The sequence below is a fragment of the Sciurus carolinensis genome, chromosome 18 (genome assembly GCF_902686445.1).
Source record: "Sciurus carolinensis chromosome 18, mSciCar1.2, whole genome shotgun sequence".
Classification (NCBI taxonomy): Eukaryota; Metazoa; Chordata; class Mammalia; order Rodentia; family Sciuridae; genus Sciurus; species Sciurus carolinensis.
Window position 1 is genome coordinate 33,442,438 of NC_062230.1, and position 22,129 is coordinate 33,464,566.

At 39.7% G+C, this 22,129-nt stretch overlaps 1 protein-coding gene across 4 annotated transcripts in view; it reads right to left on the reverse strand.

Moving 5' to 3' along the window:
• The window catches only part of Atf7ip2 (activating transcription factor 7 interacting protein 2), a 54,746-nt gene extending 36,255 nt beyond the window's left edge, over window positions 1-18,491 (reverse strand). The window contains exon 1 of one of the 4 annotated variants that reach the window (XM_047532734.1): window positions 18,440-18,491. The gene's annotated coding sequence lies outside the window, so the exon portion shown is untranslated. Of the gene's footprint in view, window positions 1-18,183; window positions 18,312-18,439 lie in introns of those variants that run through there. The other 3 variants (XM_047532732.1, XM_047532735.1, XM_047532733.1) reach the window with 3 other exon arrangements.
• Between the last annotated feature and the right edge of the window lie 3,638 nt (window positions 18,492-22,129).

Sequence of the window (22,129 nt, forward strand, 5' to 3'; positions counted from 1 at the left end):
TGCCAACTCCTGATCCACATGCCCTTTGCCCAGACCCTTTTAACATGAGGGCAATGCTCAAGCCCAAGAAAAACTGGCATGATACTGTATAGCTCCCCCTGCATCCAACTTCTAGTCCAGACTCTAAAACAACTGTCTCTCGATAATATTGAGGCCCCACACCATGGGGGCTGCTAACTCTTCCTTTGGAGAGAGCAAGCATTCCTAGTTTTATCCTAAAGGCATCTCCTGGGATTGCCCCCATTCTCCCATGAACAGAGAGATCAACTTTCCTAAAAAAACTGTTGTCTATGCCTTCATAAAACAAATAAATGAATAAATAAATAGTACTATTGTATTAAATAATATAGAGAAAATAATGGCACTATTGTATTAAATAATATAGAGAAAATAATGTAATAACAATTGAAAAAACTCACAAGTCATAAAAATCAAAGATAAATTAAGACTTATTTCTAATAAATGTAAATGGATTAAATTTTACTTAAAATCATGGTTAAAGTATTCTTATTGTTTTACAAAATACAGCTTAAAACAAGCAAACTGATACAAAAATGCTAAAAGGTAAAAATAACAGTATATTCAGCAGATAAAACAATTAATATTACTTCATGTTTTTAAAATTTTAAATGAATGGTGAAGCTGAATCAGTGGCACACATCTGTAATCCCAGCAACTCAGAAGGTTGAGGCAGGAGGATCACAAGTTTGCAGCCAGACTCAGGAACTCTGAGGCAGGACAAATGAGGCCGGACACCCAAGGATTTTCAGGAAGTGGGTTTAATTATGCTACAGTGGTCCAGAGAGGCTACTTCTGAAAAATCTTTGGACTCTGAGTCTGGATATTCTTTGACATCTATACTCAGTGGGTGGTTACATAACAGTTACTTTTTGTTCCATATTCTTGGCTGGACAGAGGTTTCACAAGTTTCTACCAAGGAAAACAAATAGTAATTTTTACCCAGCAACAAGCTTGATTGCAAACTGAGCTTTTACAAGAAAGGGGAAGCTTCAATTCACAATGAGCTATCTGCAAAAATCCCGTTGACATTCTTTATAACAATCTTGCTAACAAGGAGGAAAGCTTGTTAGGATTATGGTAGGGGTCTCTGGATTGCATTAATTTAGCAAGTTCTTCAGCAACTTAGTGAGATACTATCTCAAAATAAAGAACGGTTGGGATGTAGCTCAGTGGTAAAACACAGATTCCTAATTCCCAATTTCAAAACAAAAACAAAAAACCAGGATACAGTCAAACAATTACACATCTAAGGGGGGGAAAATGAAACTATATCCTTTCCTCCTTCTACATGCTACAATGAATTGTTAGATGATTAAGGATTTAAACTATAAGAGACAAACCTTTTAAACTTGAGGAAAAAATATGGAAAATATATCTTTTACACCAAGTACCACAGGAAGTATCCTAATTCTAAAGATCTCTGTGAAAATGTGGCTTATGTGACAGCAAGGGATTCGACCTGGCTAAAAAGAATCAGAAACTCTGGTGATGCCCAATTAGACCAAGTAGCTGCTTCTTATTCTCCCAGCAATAAACTGACTTTACTAAACTGTTATATAATAGGTAAAATATCCATTCTGGCAGTTACCAATATTTAACTTCACTGAGCCTTTTATTACTGGCAGTTTTACTTGTCTTCCATGAGCATTCTCATGCACAAAATTTTCCAAGTAAATTACCTCTCCCCAGTGCCCTAAATTTGATCAACTATCAAGTAAAAACATATTAATGATTATTTCATGATGTTTATGAACTTTGATCTACTTATAACTTAAGCAGATATTCTGCATTACTACTGTATATTTTTGTCATTGCACAGCCATGGTATATAGGAATATATCCTCAGATAAACTAGATCAGTAAAATGCTTCTGTACCAATAGCAGGCCTCAATATCTCACATGTCATCACGAGGTAAGAAAAGCAATTAAGGTTTGAGAGAGAGAGAGAGATTTGATAATAATACTGAAGTTAGGAAGAGCAAAGAGAAACCAAAAAATGAGCAAAGATACCTGTACTTCCTGTTCATAATATTAAGTACTCTTTAAAAATAAATGAGAGGGCTGTGGGTGGATAGTTGCTCAGTACGAGAGCAGTTGCCTAATGAGTGAGGCCCTGGGTGGGGTTGTGGGGTAGATAAAAATGAATGACAACCAGTGTGTTGGTGCATACCTGTAATCGTGGCAACACAGTAGGTTGAGATAGGAGGATCACAAACTTGAGGCCAGACTTAGCAACTTAGCAAGACCCTGTCTCAAAATAAAATAAAAGGGTAGGGATATAGTTCAAGATTTTTCTAGCATGTGCTAGGCCCTGGGCTTATTTGTTTGCTAAACAAACAAATAATAAGTGACAAAAGACAACTCAAGATAAAATGAGCAAGACACAGCAGGAAGTTTTATAGAAATACATACATATATAGACAAAAACAAATGAAGACATGCCACTAACTAGGGAAAGGCAAATTAAGACTGATAAGATTTTATATCCAAATAGATAAACTGGTAAAACCCAATATGGTTAATACCCAAAGCTCAAGAGGGTAGGAGGAGTAGTAACTCTTACACATTGTTTATAAATTGGAAAGAAAAAAAAAAAAACTACTTCAGAAAATGATTCAGCTATCCATTCTGGCAGTTACCAATATTTAACTTCACTGAGTCTTGAAAAGATGAGCATTTTATTCCTTATTGATACCCACACAACAAATGCTTCTACTTATGTACTTTAACACAAAAATGTTCAGTTGGGTGTGGTTTGCACACCTGTGATCCCAGCAACTCAGGAAGCTGAGGCAGGAGAATCATGAGTTGGAGGTCAGCCTGGGCAACTTAGCAAGACCCAGTCTCAAAATAAAAAATAAAAAGAAGTAGGGGAGTAGTTCAGTTGTAGAACACCTCTAGGTTCAATCCCTGGTACTATAAGGGGCAAAAAAAAAAAAAAAAAATAGCAACAGCAGCAACAGTAAGAACAACAACAAAAACTGTAAATTATGCAATCAAACTTTAGACACGACCAGATAAACTTTGGTACATTAATCCAATGGATTAGTACAATGTCATGAAAAATGAATCAATTATTACTATACACAACCACACAGATGAGTTTTGGAAATAATTATGAAAAACAATTATTAGAAAACTATACTCAACTCTAAATTAAAAGTAACAATATATTTGTTTATATGTGATATTTATAATGAAATTACTCTTCATAAAAGATCAATACAATACACCTAAAACTTAGATATGTGTCGGGATGGCGAAGAGGTATAGGAAGCATGGTATGGAGAAACAAGAAGGCAAATTCAAGTGATTGGCAGTATTCAGCTGGTTTGGTTCAAAGATTTTTTAGTGTATTATTATACTTTATAATTTATATATTCTCTTAGTTCTATTTTCTGCTGATAACAACAACAAACCACAGACTGCACAAACAATAATCAAGTTTATTTTGGCTCAGAGTTATGATACAAGGTCAAGAGTCCTTGTACTGGGGCTGGGGAGATAGCTCAGTTGGTAAAGTGCTTGCCTTGCAGGCACAGAGTGGGTTCGATCCCCAGCACCACAAAAAAAAAAAAAAAAAAAAAAGTCCTTATACTGGCAAAATCCCAAGATGCTGCAGGTCATTAAATGACAAGAGACAGGGAGCACAGGGAGACCTAGCCAGACAGGCTTTTATAGCAGACCCAATCCTGCGATAACTTATTAACCACTTACCTACTAATGGTTGAACTGTTCAATCCATTGTACCTCTACATTTAGCCTTTTGAGAACTGCAAGACTGTTTTTCCAAGCACTTGGATCAATTTACAGTTACAACAGCAGTGAACGGTTTCCAGCTTCAACATCTCTTCACCCAAAATTATCTTTTTTAGTATAGCCATCCTAGTAAAAGTGATGTGGGATCTCGTTGTCATTATGACTTGCATTTCTCTAAAGGCTACTGATGATGTTAGCTTTCTGTCTTTGAGACAAAATACCTCACATAAACAACTTAAAAGGAAAAAAGGTTTTATCTTGGCTCACGGTTTCAGTGGTTCCAGTTCATGGCTGTTTGGCTCCACTGTTTTTGAGCTGGTACCAAGGCAGAACATCACGGCAGGGAGTACATGGTGGAGCAAAGTGCTCACCTCATGACATCAAGGAAGGAAAAAGACAGGAAGAGGGTAAGGTCCCAATATCCCTTTCAGTGGCACATGCTAATGACTTAAATTCCTTCCTCTAAACCCCACTAGACCCTAAAAGTTCCACCATCTCCGGATAGCACCACAGGCCGGAGACCAAGACTTTTGCAATATGGTCATTGTTGGATGTTTAAGATCCAAACCATAACAGATGTTGAGCATTTCTTCACATAGTTCTTGCTGACTTGTATATCTTTTTTAGATAAACAACTACTCAGATTCTTTTGCACATTTACAAATTGTGTTATTTGCCCTTTTAATTATTGACTTGTAGGAGTGTTTTATATGTTACCATCTCAGATGATTTATAAACTTTCCCTCCCATTCTTCCCATTCTATCAGTTTCCTTTTCAATTCTTTGATGGTATCCTTCGAAGAACTAAATTCTGAAACTTTAATAGAAGTTCATCTTTTTTTGGTGTCATATCTAAAAAAATCAGTTTAATCCAAGATCATAATAATTTACCCATTTTAAAGGTTTTTTCTTTTTTTTTTTTTTTGTAGTTGTAGATGGACACAATACCTTGATTTATGTGGTGCTGAGGATCGAACCCAGTGCCCCACACATGCAAGGCAAGCACTCTATCACTGAGCCACAACCCCAGCCCCTAAAGGTTTTAATACTTTTAGTTCTTATGTACAGATCTGTTATGCATTTTGAGTTAATTTTGTATATGGTGTGAGGTAGTGGTCCACATTCATTCTTTTGCAAAGTGACCATCAGGTTGTTTCAGCACAATTGGGAAAGGGCTTTCCTTCCCCAATTGAACTGTTTTGATACTCTTGCACAAAGACCAATTGTCCATAAATGTGCAAATTTGTTTCTGAATTCTCAAATCTATCCCATAAGCTATCTAACCAAGTTAGTATAAGGTCAGTCTTGGTTTCTGAAGCTGTGCAGTAAGTTTTGAGTTCAGGATGTCTGTGACCTCTAACTTCTTATTCTTTTTAAAAATTGTTTTGAGATCCATGAGTTCCCATAAGAAATTTGAAACCAGATTATCAATTTCCACAAAGACAGCTGGGATTTTGATAATAAGTGTACTAAGGTCAGGTGCATAGCTGTAATCCCAGCTACTTGGGAGGGTGAGGCAGGCAGATGGAAATTTAAAAGCCAGACCCAGCAATTTGGTGAGACCCTGTCTCAAAAAGAAAGTAAAAAGTTTAGTTATATAGAGCTTGCTTATTTAGCATGTTTGGGGCCCAGGGTTCAATCCTCAGAACTACAAAAGGGAAAAGAACAAAGAACTATATTAAATTTGTAGATCAATTTAGGGAGTATTATATTTTTATTTCCATTTTTTGCTATTTGTGAATTCTAATATTAACTGTCTTTGTTTAATTTTTTTCCAAGCATACATTGTTTTTAACTGTATACCATCATGTTATACAACACATCTTGAAATTCCTTTCTTTCTTTCTTTCTTTCTTGAGACATTGTCTAGCCATGTTTCCCAGACTAGTCTCAAACTGTAAGTGAATTCCTGCCTTAGACTCCAAAGAAGCTGGGACTACATTTGCATGCCCCTGTACCTAGCCTTTGAACTTATTCCTCCTACATTTAATGATACTATCTTTTCACCCATATCATCTAACTTTCTCCTACCCCTCATAACCTGGCTCTTCATTCTTATGAGTCAGACACTTCGAGTCCACATGTAAGTTAGATCATGCAATATTTGTCTATGTCTGGCTTATTTCACTTAACAAAAGATCCTACAGGTTCATACATATTGTCACAAATAACAAGATTTCCTTCTACAACTCTTATATGTGTGTGTGTGTGTGTGTGTGTGTGTGTACATGCATTATATTTGTTTATATATCTTTATATGATAAATATAATACACAGATATCACCCAAATTTTCTTTCTTTCTCTGTCTCTTTTCTTCCAGTACTTAGCATTGAACCTAGAGGTTCTCTAACATTGAGCAATATTTCCAGTCCTTTTTATTTTCTGAGATGGGTTCTAAATTACCAGCACTGGCCTCAAACTTGTGATCCTATTTCAGCCTCCCAAGTAGCTGAATTACAGCATTTACCACCACAGCTGGCTCAAATTTTCTTTATCCATTCATCTATTGATGGACACTTAAGTTGATTCCACATTTTGTCTATTGTTAATGCTGTAATGGACACAGAAGTACGGTTATTTCTTTTGACATTAGGATTTCATATCCTTTGGATGTATACCAATTACTGGTATTATAGAGATAATATAGTAGTTCTACTTTTGATTTTTTTTGAGGAAATTTCATATTTCTTTCTATAATGGCTAAACCAATTTATAGTCTCACCAATGGGGTTCAAGGGTCCCCTGTTGTCACATCCTCCCCAACATTTTCCTTATAAATTCTGGGAATAACAAATGTTAAAATTATCATCCAAAGTGATCTACTGATTCAATGCAAGCCTTTTAAAAGTTCCACTGACATTTTTTTCATGGAAATATTTTTTAAATCCTAAAATGCATCATTCATGTGCAATACTTGAATACTCAAAACAATCCTATACAAAAAAAAAAAACAAAAGCTGAAGGCATCACAATAATTTCAAAATATACTACAAAGCTATAGTAATCAAACCAGTATGGCACTGAAATAAAGAAGACATACAGACCAATGAAATGGAATAAAAACACCAAAATAAATCTGCACAGACAGAAAACTGATTGACAAAATGCCAATAACACACAATGAGGAAAGTGCAATCTCTTCAAGAAGCATTGACAAAAGTAGACATCCACATACAGAAAAATTATACTACCTTCTCATACCATATAGATAAATCAATGTACAACAGATTTATTAAAGAGTTAAATGTGTCAAGTGTGATGGCAAATCCCTGTAATCCCAGCTATTTGTGAGGCTGAAGAAGGAGAATCACAAGTTCAAGGTCAGTGTGGGAAAGTTATCAAGACCTCTTCAAGAAACAAAGGAGTGACTACAGCTGTGGTAGAGAGACTCTGCTGTCAACCCAGCACGGGTGTGGGGCCTTAAGATCTCAAACTGTAAAGCTACTTGGGGGAAAAAAACGGGGAAACTCCATGGCATTGGTCCAAGCAATGATTTTTTAAAACTATGATCCCAAACACAGGCAACAAAAGCACAAAGAGACAAAAGGCATTACATCAATCGAAAAGCTTCAAAGAAGCAAACCACCAACAGTCATGTGACAAGATATGGAATGGGCGAAAATATTCACAAACTAAGAATCTGATAAGGATTAATGTTCAATACATATAAGGGAATATAGTTATCTCAGTACTATCTAGTCTGCTGATCTATCAATATGGGATATCATTCATTTTTTCTTATTTTAATATGTAACATTTTATAGTATTCAGAATGCTTTATATTTCCTTTTAATAGTTTTATAAATTTAACTGTTTTAATGTCATTTATTCATTGTACAGATGGTCCTGATTCAAAATGTGATATTCTGATAAACCACTTAAATACAAAACACATTTCACACCTTCATAAACCCACTATATAAGCTGAAAAACTTATATAACAATGTAATATTCCAACCATATAAGTTGAAAAACTGAAGATAGATGCTTCTTCACTTTCGATGTAGTCCTTTCCAATAAACAATGAAGTCAAAAAATCATTATTGGATTCCTGTAAGTAGAATACGAGTATATGCTTAGTATATGCAATAATGATAGATTTTTTAACTCTGATTTTCTTGTCCAGCAACTTTGCTTAACTTGCTCTATCCCCAGGAGTATTTTATGGACTCATTGAGATTTTTTACATATCTGTGTAGACAAAGTTTAATCTCCTCCTTTCCAATGCTTGTATTAAATTTTCATAACTGCGGGGCATGGTGGCAGCTCAGGAGGCTAAGGCAGGAGGATCACAAGTTCAAAGCCACCCTTGGCAAAAAGCAAGGTGCTAAGCAACTCAGTAAGACCCTGTCTCTAAATAAAATACAGAACAGGGCTGGGGATGTGGTTCAGTGATTGAATGCCCGAATTCAATCCCCAGTTCACCCGCTTTCCCACCAGAAAAAAACTCATGATTAACTGTTCTATCTGGTACAATATTGAAAACAAGTGGCAAGAGTGGTTACTTTGCTCCTAATTTAGAAGAAAACCTTTTGTCCTTTATCATAAAGTAGATTATCTGTGGTTTTTTCAGAGACACCTTTTAAAAAAGTTCAGGAAATTTCAAACACATTCACTCCCTTTCTTATCCTTGGACTGAAGATTTTAAATGGAAAATTTCGTAAAATTAACCTTACGTTGTACCTGGCAATAATCTACTGTGTGTGTGTGGTGCCACTAGGGACTGAACTCAGGGGTGCTCCCCCAATGAACAGCTCTTGCTTTTTTATTTTTTTGACTGGGAGTCACTAAGTTGCCAAGACTGGTCTGGAACTCGGTGATTTTCTTGCATTAGCCAGAGTCACTGGGATTACAGGATGCATCACGATGCCTGGCTATTGTTTTTCTTCATCAGGTTTTGGTATCAAAGTTATGCTGGCCCTCACAAAACAAACTAGAAAGTCTTTTTCTGTTCTCTGAACAGTTTGTTGTTAAATTTAATTAATTAAATTCTTCCTTAAATGTTAATAATAATTCAGCTCTAAGTGCCATATAGACTAGAGTTAACTTAGAGATAAAGGATTTCAATTTTTTTTTTCCTTTGGTGGTGCTGGAAATTGAACCAGGGCCTTGTGCATGTTAGGCAAGCACTCTACCAACTGAGCTACATCCCCAGTCCCCTCAGTTTTTAAAATAGATATAGGACATTCAAATTTTCTATATCCCTCTGTGTTAATTTTAGTTTTTTTTTTCCATTTCAAATTTATCAGAATAAAATTCTTTGTGATATTCTCATTACATTTGCAAACTGTTGTACCATCTCTCTTCTCATTCTTGATACTGGTGATACTCTTCTTTTTTCTTGATTATTCTTATTAAAATTTAGCAATTTCATCTAGATTTTCAAAGCGCTTACCTCTGTCTGTTAGCCTGCTATTGCACATAACAGTGTTTCACTTCACCATTACTTGGTATTATTATCATTTCCTTTCACATCATCTTTCTGTGTTTGATTTGCTATTTTTATTCCAGTTTGAAATGAAAATCATTATCTTTTCCCTTTTTTTTTTGAAATATGTATTTAAAGCTGTCAATTTTCCTCCAAGCTCATACATTTTGATGAATCCTATTCTCAATCATTTTTTTTTCAAAATATTTCCTAATTTGCATTATAATTTCTTCTTTGATCTGTGGACTATTTGGAAAACTACTGATTAATTTCCAAGCAATTGCATAGTTCCTAGTGAAATTTTTGTCACTGAAAGTTACCTTACTTGACTGTGATAAAAGAATAAATCACCTGTGAAATAATATGAATTTTGCAATATTTGTTCAGGCTAGTTTCATGGTCGATTTTTATGCAAGCTGCATGTGTACAAAACAGAAAGTATATGCATAGGTTACAACTAGATCAAACTTCTTAATTGTGCTTTTCACAAATATCCAGCTATTAACACCTGAGTATTAAGAGTAGAACATTATGATTCTGGGTTTGTTTACTTTTTTTTAGTCATTTCCTTTTTTTCCTTATATACTTGGAAACTGTAGTACTTACAATGGAATTGGGTTTCCCCATCATTCCTTCTGGATTTTTTCATATAAAACATTTTTTTCTCTAGAAATGCTTCTTAAGTAGTTGATACTTTAATACATCACTTATAACAAAGGGCAAATATTCTCCAAATTTTTAAAAATCTACTGAATCAAATTTTCACCTTTTTGAAAAGTAAAAGTTTAAAAAACCAAACTAATCTAACTACAGAAGGTATTATTAAGAGATAGGACTACATTAATAGGTATGTGATAGACAACGAAATGACAAAGCTCCTTTTAGGGGTCAACTTGGGCCAGGAGGCATTCACGAGCGTGACCTATTCCTATTCTCACGAGCATAGGTCATTTCGTTCTACACCGAGTGTGGTCTACAGAGCAGCAGCATCAGTGTGACCTGAACACTAGCAGAACTGTGCCTTTTCTTTTGCTAAGTTTTATCAATGTAATAGTACAAAATGAATCAGTATAAAATGCTTATAACAAAGTAAAGCATTTGTAGGCTGGGCACGGTGGTGCACAGTCGCACATACCTGTGATCCCAGTGGTTCAGGAGGCTGAGGCAAGAGGGTTGCAAGTTGAAAAATCAGCCTCAGCAACTTAGAGAAGCCCCAAGAAACTCAGTAAGACCCTGTCTCTAAATAAAATACAAAAACAGGGCTGGCGATGTGGTTTAGTGCCCCTGCGTTCAATCCAGGTACTAAAAAATAAAGCATTTATTTGCTAGCACACCTTAACAGCCAATGACAACCATTTTTAATTAATTTTAACTTATTTTTTAAATATGTTCACATTCATATTTCTTAAGTTACAAATTTTAGCTCCATCTAAATACAGTCAGTCCTCCATATCTGTAGGTTCTACATCCATAGTTTCAACAAATCATGGAAAGATAGAAATAAAATTGATGTGTGTAGAATGTGAGCAGACAACTATATATCCAGCATTTACATAGTATTAAATAAAAAATCTGGAGGTGATTTAAAGTACAGGAAGATGTAAGTTATATGCAAATACTTGAGCATTTGCAGACTGCATCTTTGTATCCTCAGTGAAATGCTTTTCACAAAGATTTTAGGGGTGGGACAGACACTGGGGATTGAACCCAGGGTGCATTACCACTAAGCTATATTCCAGGAGCTTTAATTTTTAGAGACAGAGTCTAACTAAGTTGATGAGGCTGACCTCAAACTTCTGATCCTCCTGCCTTGGATTCCTGTAACTGGGACTATAAGTGTATACCAAAGCACCAGGTCCACAAACTTTAAAAATGGTATTTAATAAGTATTCACTTATAAACATGAACCTGTGGAAAACAACCTAGTTATTGCTTTTTCATTTTATTCCCCCAGTACTTGGGGTTGAAACCAGGACTTCAAATATGCAAGGCAAGTGCACAACTACTCAACTATACACCCAGCCCCTATTTTCTCCTTCATAAAGATCACCAGATTAGACCTTATCAACTTTTGCCTTTTTTTTATTCACATAACCTTTTTCACATCAACAGCACTACACAGTAAAGCCTCAGTATTATATTAAGAGAGTCCTCCGATCCAAGATGGCAGACCAGAGGGAGGCTGCATTTCTCGTGGCTCCTTAACTTGGGTTTCAAGCACAGGATATCTGTTTCTTGGTGAGGTGGTCTTTGCTGCTTATCCATCCCCTGCTGTTTACCTCATTTGTCCACTGCGATCACCTGTTGGCTGACAGCATATAGACTACTTTTTGAGTGCAGAATGCTCAATGACTGGCACCTATCACCCGCCATTTGCCTGCCTATTGCCTGCCCATTGCCTGCCTTTCACCTACCCATCACCCACTTCCCGAGGTCCACCTGCTGATCGTCCAGAAGTAGCCAGCAGATTGACCACAGACCACCAGTGGATCGCTAGCTGCCTGCTGTTGCCTGGAAGTCCACTGTCAGGGAACCTGCAGGTTTGGTTACATGTGCCTGCCACCATGTTGAGACAACAGCCAGGACCTGAAGGAACCTGGGGCAGACTGACTGAGACCCGCTTTCAGGACCCCTCAGCCCGACTGACCACTCCCTGCCTTCAGGACCCCTGCCCAACCAACACACCACAAGTCCAGACTTGCGGCCAACCACACCCACACCCTGAGCTCCAGCTCCCCATTTGCTAACACATTTGGAAGCCAGAACGGCCATCCTGGATTATCCTGGAAGCGGTAGCTCCCACCTTTAGGTGGGGCAAATACCATCCTGAGACGCCTGCTGGAGACTGGAAGCTTATTGTCGGGTACCTCTCATGCATCAGGCTACTGAAGACTGGGAGGTTTGAATGCTATATGACTGTTATAGTGTAGACTTTCTTTTTCTTTTTTCCTCCTTTTTGAAAAATTTTAAGTCTTTATTTCTTTACTTCTCTTGCTCTATTTTCCTCAGAGTCTCTTTCTCCCTTTCCTCATGCTAACAATCAACTTCTTTTGATTACACTTTCACTCTTTCTATGATCTAGAATTTCCATACACTGTTTTCTTATTCCATTAACAGCTACATCCTACACCTCTCCCCATCCTCCTTGTCCTCCATTAGAAACTGCAGACCTTATTGCAAATCTGCTTGTTATACTGTAGATAATATTAAACTCATTCTGTTTATTATGACAATATTGTTAATGTCTTCATAGGGGCTATTTGGTTTAGGGCTGCATACTGTCTGTACTGGGCACTAGTACTGAACTCTTCCTTAAAGAAGTTTTGAAAACCTGTAGTGTCTCTATAAGCCTGTAGGGGGGAAACTGCAATACCCCAGATCACACTACTAAGAGGGGAAGATACGTGAACAACATGAAAAATCAATGAAGAAAATGTTCCAAACAAACCTATAGTCCATATTAATAGAAACCAGTGGCAGTATGGTAGAAGAAATGTCAGAAAAGGAGTTCAGAATATACATAATTAAAATAACTCGTGAAGCAAAGGATGACATAAGAGAGCAGATGAAGGCAATGAATGATCACTTCAATAAGCAGTTGAAAGAGCAACCACAGGAAGCAAAAGATCATTTCAACAAAGAGATTCTCAAAAAAAAAAAATCCAAAAAAACCCAAATCTTTGAAATGAAGCAAACAATAAACCAAACAAAAAACTCAATGGAAAGTATCACCAACAGACCACTTGGAAGACAAAACCTCAGACAATGAAGACAAAATATTTAATCTTGAAAATAAAGTTGACCAAACAGAGCAAATGATAAGAAAACCTCCAAGAACTATGGAACATCATAAAAATACCAAATTTAAGAATTATCGGGGGTTGGGGAATGTAGCTTAGTTGGTAGAGTGCTTGCCTTACATGCACAAAGCCCTGGGTTCAATCACCAGCACCACAAAAAAAATAAAAAGGAATTATCGGGATTGATGAAGGTACAGAGATACCAACCAAAGGAATGAACAACCTATTCAATGAAATAATATCAGAAAATTTCCCAAATGTGAAGAAAGAAATTGAAAATCAAATACAAGAGGCTTACAGAACACCAAAGGCACAAAATCACAACAGATTCGCACCAAGGCACATTCTAATGAAAACGCCTAACATACAAAATAAAGATAGGATTTTGAAGGCTGCGAGAGAAAAGCAGCACTTTACATATAGGGGGAAACCAATACAGATATCAGCAGATTTCTCAGCCCAGACCCTAAAAGCTAGTAGGGCCTGGAAAACCTATTTCAAGCTCTGAAAGAACATGGTTGCCAACCAAGAATTCTATACCCAGCAGAACTAACCTTTAGATTTGAACACAAAATAAAATCCTTCCATGATAAACAAAAGTTAAAAGAATTTACAAACAGAAAGCATAAACTACAGAACATTCTCAGCAAATATTCCATAGGAGGAAATGAAAAACAACAATGTAGGTCAGCAGAGGAAGAAACTACCTTTTGTTGCAATAGCAACAAAAACAGCAAGGTATTGGCACCAAAATAGATAGGTAGACCAATGGTACAGGATAGAAGACACGGAGACATACCCACATAAGAATAGTTATACCACATTAGAGAAAGGTGCCAAAAATTTACAATGGAGAAAAGATAGCCTCTTCAACAAATGGTGCTGGGAAAACTGGAAATCCATATGCAGTAAAATGAAATTAAACCCCCATCTCTCACCCTGCACAAAACTCAACTCAAAATGGATCAAGGATCTAAGAATTAGACCTGAGACCTTCACCAAACCAAAGAAAAAGTAGGCCCAAAACTCCATCATGTTGGCTTAGGACCAGACTTCCTTAACAAGACCTCCCCATAGCACAAGAAAAAAAAAGCAAGGATCAATAAATGGGATAGATTCAAACTAAAAAGCTTTTTCTCAACAAAGAAAACAATCAATAATGTGAAAAGGCCTACAGTGTGGGAGAAAATCTTTTGCACACACACTTCAGACAGAGCACTAATCTCCAAAGTTTATAAAGAACTTAAAAAACTTTACACCGAAAATACAAATAAATGGGCTAAGGAACTGGGCAGACACGTCACAGAAGATATACAGGTGATCAACAAATATATGAAAAAGTGATCATCCCTACTAATTAGAGAAATACTAATTAAAACCACCCTAATATTTCTTCTAAGTCCAATTAGAATGGCTATTATCAAGAACACAAGCAATAAGTGTTGACATGGATGTGGGAAAAAGGTACACACTCATACATTGCTGGTGGAGTTGCAAATTGGTGCAGCCACTCTGGAAAGCAGTATAGAGATTCCTCAGAAGATTTGGAATGGAACCACCATTTGACCCAGCTATCCCACTCCTCCGCTCCGTTTATACCCAAAGGACTTAAAAACAGCATACTATCTTGATGCAGCCTCATCAGTGTTCATAGCAGCTCAATTCACAATAGCTAGATTGTGGAACTAACCTAGATGCCCTTCAATTGATGAATGGATAAAGACATTTTGGTATGTATACACGATGGAATATTACTCAGTCATAAAGAAGAATAAAATTAGTGCATTTGCTGGTAAATGGATGGAGTTGGAGAATATCTTGGCAAGTGAAGTAGGCCAAGCCCCAAAAACCAAAGACTGAATGTTTCTCTGATAAGTGGATGATGATACATAATGGGGGTGGGGGTTGGGGGGAGAAGAATGAAGAAACTTTGGATGGTGTAGAGGAAAAAGGAGTGGGAGATGGGGGACGGAAAGATAGTAGAATGAAGCAGTATTACCCTACGTATACATATGATTACACGAATGATGTGAATCTACATTGTGTACAACCATAGAAAAGTTGTACCCCATTGGTGTACAATGAATCAAAATGCAGTCTATAAATTTTTTTTTAATTTTAATTTTAAAAAATGGCCATTTTTTAAAAAAAGTATATTAAGAGAAATTGACACATTTAGTAGATATACTGCCTTTATATCCTTAATGGCTAAATTTAGTAATACTCAAACATCTCTTATGGGCATAAATGCTTGATCAGAATTTCAGCAACTAAAGTTTTATCTGATTACCTTCCCTCACTCTCAAGAATTCATGGCTATTTCTCTCTAGATACCACAATCTGTCCTACCAAATGCAGTGCAGCATGCTTGTAATCCCAAAGACTTGGGAGGCTATGGCAGGGAAAGGACTGCAAGTTCAAGACTGGTCAACCTTGCAACCCTGTCTCAAAATAAAAAATAAAAGAGGTTAGGATGTAGCTCAGTGGTAAAGCACCCCCCGGATTCAATAACTAGTACTGAGAAGAAAAGAAAAGAGAGAGAGAAAATATGAGACTGATGAGATCTTTATACTTTGTATTATCTCAACCTCATGAGGACTAATCTAATATACACATAAAATGAGGAAGTTCTTATCTTTTTCCAATACATCAAAATTTTATTACATCAAATCATATACATCTGAAGAGCTAGATATGTAGCTAGGTGATAAGAGCACTTGCCTAGCACATGCAAGGCCCTGGGTTTGATCCCCAGTACTGCTTCCACACCCCAAAAGACAGAAACAAACTCCAATACATGCAGGAAAACAAAACAATTGTCATGATACTTACACAACAAACTTCAAAATATTAACAAGAAAATATGGTGGGATTGAAGACTGAGATGAAGCAGAGGGTCAATGAGGTAAGTAAAGCAGAAATTTCAAGATTGTACCAAGACTGTAGCAGAACAATCTTGAATTAAAGCACACTCAACATTTGCAGTGGGGCACTGCTCAGGCACTTCACTGAGGCAAGTCAACCTTAAGATGTGATCTGAATATTACCTGCAGATGAGACTGGGGGAGTAGTAACTGGTCAGATTCAACAGTTCTAAAAAGGAATTGAGGAATAAACAAGCTAAGATGAAAGGCACACTTCACAAGAGCTGAAATCAGTTCAGTCCTTCATTCTCATGCTTCAATTCTGCATTTTCAACAGCTTTCTTGTTATATATATTTCTCTTCAATATTTTCCCCCGTCTGTTTTGCAAACCTTTATGTCACAGGTCATTTACCAGCTAAAGAAGATGTGAAAAAAATCATGAGAATAGTCTTAGCTAATTCTGTTCCATTGTCCCAGATGTGGAACACTTATATAAAAACTTAAAAATGGCACATAGTTACAAAATATATAATATAGTTGTATTACACTATAATAATAATAAGCTTATACCCAGTTATCCCACTCCTATACCCAAAGGACTTAAAATCAGCATACTACAGTTACACAGTCAAATCAATGTTCACAGCAGCTCAGTTGGCAATAACTAGATTGTGGAACCAACCTAGATGCCCTTCAATAGATGAATGGATAAGAAACTGTGGTATATATACACAATGGAATATTATTCAGCCATAAAGAATAAAATTATGGCACATGCAGGTTAATGGTTGGAGCTGAAGAATATCATGCTAAGAGAAGTCAATCCCCAAAAACCAAAGGCTGAATGTCTTCACTGATAAGTGGATGATGATACATAACTGGGAGGAGAGGGATGTAAGAGAATGGAGGAACTTTGGATTGTGTAGAGGGAGATGAGGGGGGGAGGGGGGAGGGAAGGAAAGATAATGGAATGAGACAGATGACATTATCCTATGTTATGTGTATGAATACACGAATGGCATGAATCTACATCATGCACAACCATAGAAACAAAAAGTTGTGTACAGTGAATCAAAATGCAGTCTGTAAAAATTAAAATAAAATTATAAGATAAACTCTAAATTATGACTTCCAACCTATTTCATTTATTTGGGATACTTGGGATTGAACCCAGGGACTTTTAACCACTGAGTTACATCCCTACCCTTTTTAACTTTTTTTAAATTTTAAGACAGGGTCTCACTAAACTGCTGAGTCTGATTTTGAACTCACAATCCTGAGGCCTCAGTCTCCCAAACCGTTGGGATTACAGGCAAGTGCCGCCGGGCACGTCTGTCCCGTGTTTTGTTTTTTTAGTTAATGTTGAGGGTGCTGCCAAATTGCCCAGGCTGGCCGGGATCTTGAGATCCTTCCTCTTTTGACTCCCGAACCGCTGGGATTATGGAAGTGACCACCATGCCCAACTTCAACCGATTTTAATGCGCCTGTTGTCAATGTTGTTGAAATATTAGAATTGAAAATTTGGGAGTTAATGGATTAAGTTCCAATCCGAAATAAGTCCATTTAAGCGGATACGACAATTTCCGTGATATGAATTATTTAATAAAATCGTCTTTCTCTAGATATTAACAATGCAAAAAAAAACCCTTTTTTCCCCTCCATGGATTGATCCCAGGGGCACTTAACCACTGAGCCACATTCACAGATCTTTTTTTTTTTTTAATTTTTGCAGACAAGGTGTTGTGAACTTGCTTAGGGCCTCGCTTAACTGCAGAGGCTGACTGAACGGGCCATCCTCCGGCCTCAGCCTCTGGCGCCCCTGCGACTACAGGCGTGCGCCCGCCGCGGGAAACAAGGTGGACCTTAGGAGCGGGAAGTCCTGTCCTCCTGGAACCAGCCGGAGTGTTATTTCACAACGTTACGAGGATCCTCTCCGACCAAAAGGCAGAGGCGGTCCCCCGAGGATCTTAGGAGGACAGAAGCGCGGCTTTGCTGGGTGGACGCGTCCCTGGCTTGCGTGCCGCGGCGGTGCACAGCGAGGGGGCCGCTGAGAACGCGGTTTCCTCTTCTTTTCCGTCGTGCTGAGGCCTGAGCGCTGTCACGCGTGCCTGCGCTGCTCCGCTCCGCCGGCGGCCAGGACCCTCCCGTCACCGGAGCACCGCCGCCGGTCCGCTCCACCCGCCACCGCCGCCTCCGGTGCCCCGCGCGGCGCCCGCGACGCCCGTCCGACCCCGGAGGCGCGCCGGGCGGGTCGGCTGTGCCGGCGGACTCGGAAAAGCACTCGGGCGGGACGCAAGCGCTTACTTACTGGTCCGGAATCCCGCGGGGCCGCTTCCCCGCGCCCCGCTCGCCGGCCGTGCGAACGCGCCGGCCCCTCGCGGCCCGAATGGCCGGGGGCCACAGCGCCGCCGCGGACGCCTTGCGGCCCAGGGGCCCCGCGGCAACCGCCCTTCGCGCGGCGCTCCGAGTCTCGCGACCCGCCCTTCGCGGGGCCCGGGCCGCCGCCGCCGCCGCCGCCGCGCCAACAGCCACTCGCGCGGGGCTCTAGCTCGGCCCCAACGTACCTAGAGCGGCGCCGCGTCCACTTCGGACCTCCCCAACCTCCGCGACCGCAACCGCCGAGCCAAGTGACTCTGTGGAGCGGCCGGCCGAGGTGAATCTCCCTCCGCCCGCCCACGCCTGACTCTTGGCCAATGGCAGCGCGAGCCGGCGGCAGCTCCGCCAATCAGAGGCGACCTGGCGGGGTGGGCGGGGCAAAGAGGCGCGGCGGGAACTGGAAGTCCGCTGAAGGGCGCCGGTGCTCCGCACCTGCGCGCCGCTTCCCGGCAGCCCCCGGGGTGGGCGCCAGGCCCGGGGATCTGCGCCTGGAGGGAGTCTCCGCTACCAAACCCTGATGGCAGCAGCCGCCGCCTCACAGAGTCTGTGCTGTACAGACCAGAATGCTTTAAACTGCGCTCTAAAATATCGTTTACCTAAACCTGCAGTGTAGTACACACCTGTAATCACAGCGACTCGGGAGGCTGAGGCAAAAGGATCACAAGTTCAAGGCCAGCCTCAGCGATTTAGCAAAACCCTGTCTCAAAATTAAAAAAAAAAAAAAAGGACTGTTGATATGGCTTAGCGGCAAAGCTCTGGGCCTGCATGCGTAAGGCCCTGCGGTGCAATTCCCAGGATGCAAAATAAACAAAAAACTTTTTTAAATATTTGTTTTTTCTTTACTGAGAGTTAAGCAGGCCCCTTACCGTCTGGACAGAGTGGACAATGGCTTGTACTAGTCAGTGGGAGATGCAGGAGAAATGAGGCAAGGTCGGACCATCGTTCTTAGAACATACTCTAAACCAATAGGTTCCCAAATATAGTCCGGCGTTGTAGGGGGCTTTCTCATTTTCATAGTTATATGGAGATGCTATACGGTCAGGTGGGGAATTTCCCAGGAGTTTCTGGAAAAGTGTGGTATTACAACAAATTGAATGCAGAAACAGGTAAGAGAATCAGTCGCCTTAAACCAGTCACTGACCAAATTCTCAAAAATATAAAACAGTGCTAAATTTCATACGGTTGTAGTGGGATGTGGATAAATTGCCACCATTTGGTGAGCATGTTAGAAATAGTGTCAGGCCAGCCTAGTGCGAGGCCAGAGCAGGCTTATCTTATCTGCTTCTATGTGGACACCGAGGACAAGGTCAAGCCGAGGCTGGGCCCAGCTTATCCGACCTGCCAGATGGGTGTAACCATGGAGTGGAAACCCACAACCAGAACTTATAGACTGCGCTGCACCCCAAAGCCTTTGGAGTAGCAGAACTGGAGGACAACAGAGAGGACGCCTGCGCTGCCCCGCGCTGCCCTGCGCTGCCCGACAGGCCTCCCAGGAACTGGACACAGCTCCTCCCTAAGACACGTGGCAGTAGGTATGCTCTGGGTTCAACAGTAGGAGAGATAGGTCAGGATTAGGATAGGTTTGAGGTGATGTGTGATACCTGTGTGATGCATAATAAAATGAGTTAACTCCCCAAACCACTCCTAATCCATCAGATGCTCAGACATGCCATATAATTTGGAATTTGGACTTAATTAAGAAGTATTATGTCTATTTAGGGTAAAAGAATATCTTGAGTGTCCTGTTATTTATTTTTGTGGTATTGAGGATTGAACCCAGGGCCTCACACATGCTGGGCCCGCACTCTACCATGGAGCTACACCCCCAGCCTAGTCATTTCTATTATCATTATTATTATTTAGTGGACATTGTATCAGTCGAGTCTATGTATGCAGTGTTTTTCCTTTGTTTCTGTCTTTGGACAATCCGCATTCAAAGCCATGAGGAATCTCTTATTAACAACGTGTCTTGAGCAAGTTAGATGACTTTCCAGAGTCACATTCATCTTTTTAAATTGGGAATAACCACAACAGTAATCAATGATTTATTGTTCTTAATTATTTCAGACAGTCCGGTAAGCACTTATCTATTATTATTTAAACTAATTCTCATAACACAAACCATGAAGTACTATAAGTTCGCTCAATTTGCTTTTGTTGTTCTGGAGATCAAACCCAGGGCTTCACGCATGCTAACCAAGTACTCTACAACCGAGCTACGTCCTCTTCTAAAAAAGTAACACACGGAAAGAGTTGTGGTGGGGCACACCTGTAATCCCTGCTATTCAGGAAGCTGAGGCCAGAGGAACACAAGTTGAAGGTCACCTGGGCAACTTAGAAAGATCCTATCTCAGGAAAAAAAATAAAAAGGGAAGAAGATGTAGCTCAATGGTAGGGCCCTTGCCTAGTCTGTGGGAAACCCTGGCTTCAGTCCTACAAAAAGGACCATAAAAATAAGCCCAGCTGAATAATTAAATACGTGGGATAATGGAGACACGGCTTCTTATACATTTCTTAACTTGCCACTAGACATTTGAAGATAACAATTAGTGTTAAAATGTATAAAACTTGGCTGGGATTTAGCTCAGTTGGTAGAGTGCTTGCCTTGCAAGCACAAGGCCCTGGGTTCAATCCCCAGCACCACAAAAAAAAAAAAAAAAGTACAAAACTGAGTGCATAAGGGATCTTGAGCCAATCTTATAGCTAGTTGAATTGCTTTCCTTCATGAGAACTAGATAGGCAGAATTTGGACTACCTTGGTCTTTGTACCCTAGTATGCCTCTTAAGCTTGCTAAATTACACAGTAAATGCAACTTTGTAAATGTAATTAAGGTTATTAATCTGCTCTCTTTAAAATGGAGGGATTAGTCTGGATTTTGCAGGTGACTACAGTGTGTAATCCCTGGAACCCCTCAAGGCAGCAGAGAGGAAATAGATTGAAATACATTCCAAGCATAAGAAAGACTCATCCCAGGGCTCAAAGATGGAAGGGACCACGGAGAATCCAGGAGGAACTGAATTCCGCCAACAACCTGCATGAAGCTGGAAGCAAATCCTTCCCCAAGCTTTGTCTGGCTAACGCCTTGATTTCAGTTTCCTGAGACCCTGACCAGAGCTCCCAGCTGAGCCCACTGCACTTCTGGCACCAGAACTGTGAAATCATAAGTGGGTGTTTTCCTAAAGGACTCAGTTTCTGGTTATTTTTTTTATGGCAGCAACAGAAAACTAATAGAAGCATTTGTCTCTGTACAGTTGGTGTAATCCTAGGAACTACCTTTCCCACAAATTCTTGCTCCCAGGATTTTGGATTCATTTACATTTTGCTGAAGGAGATGCACTTCTGAGTTCTGGAAAGTAGAGGAAAATCATGTTGCTGTGAGAGGTTTGTTGTTGTTTGTTTTTGTTTTGTTTGATTTTCTTCCTCGCCAGTGCTTGTCGCAGTGACATTAGGTAATGGTGAGTATCAGGAGTGGTTTTTCTGAACTTTTTAGGGCTTTGGGTGGCAGCAGCAGCAGCAGCAGCTTGTTTTCTTGACCACAGATGTGGTGGTACACATCTGAAAACCAGGGTGTAAGGAGCAAAACGAAATGTGTGACATCTTGTGTGCTGTGTAACTTGCAAGAAGTAACTTGAGTGCTGTGTGCTGTGGTGAGGTAATGATGTGGTGTTGCCCCAAGACTGACGCTGCCCCAAGCTGGAGACGTGTGCAACTGACCCCGAGTAAGATAACTGACTTCCCCTGACCGAGACCGGCTGCAGGGTCTGATAAAAGGACTTATAAGGACTCATGTGGAGCCCAGCCCCAGTCTCCGTTTTACACCAATGGCGCCAGTGCTGCGCCAAGCCTGGAGGGGACTCACTGACTTGGTCGTGGCTTG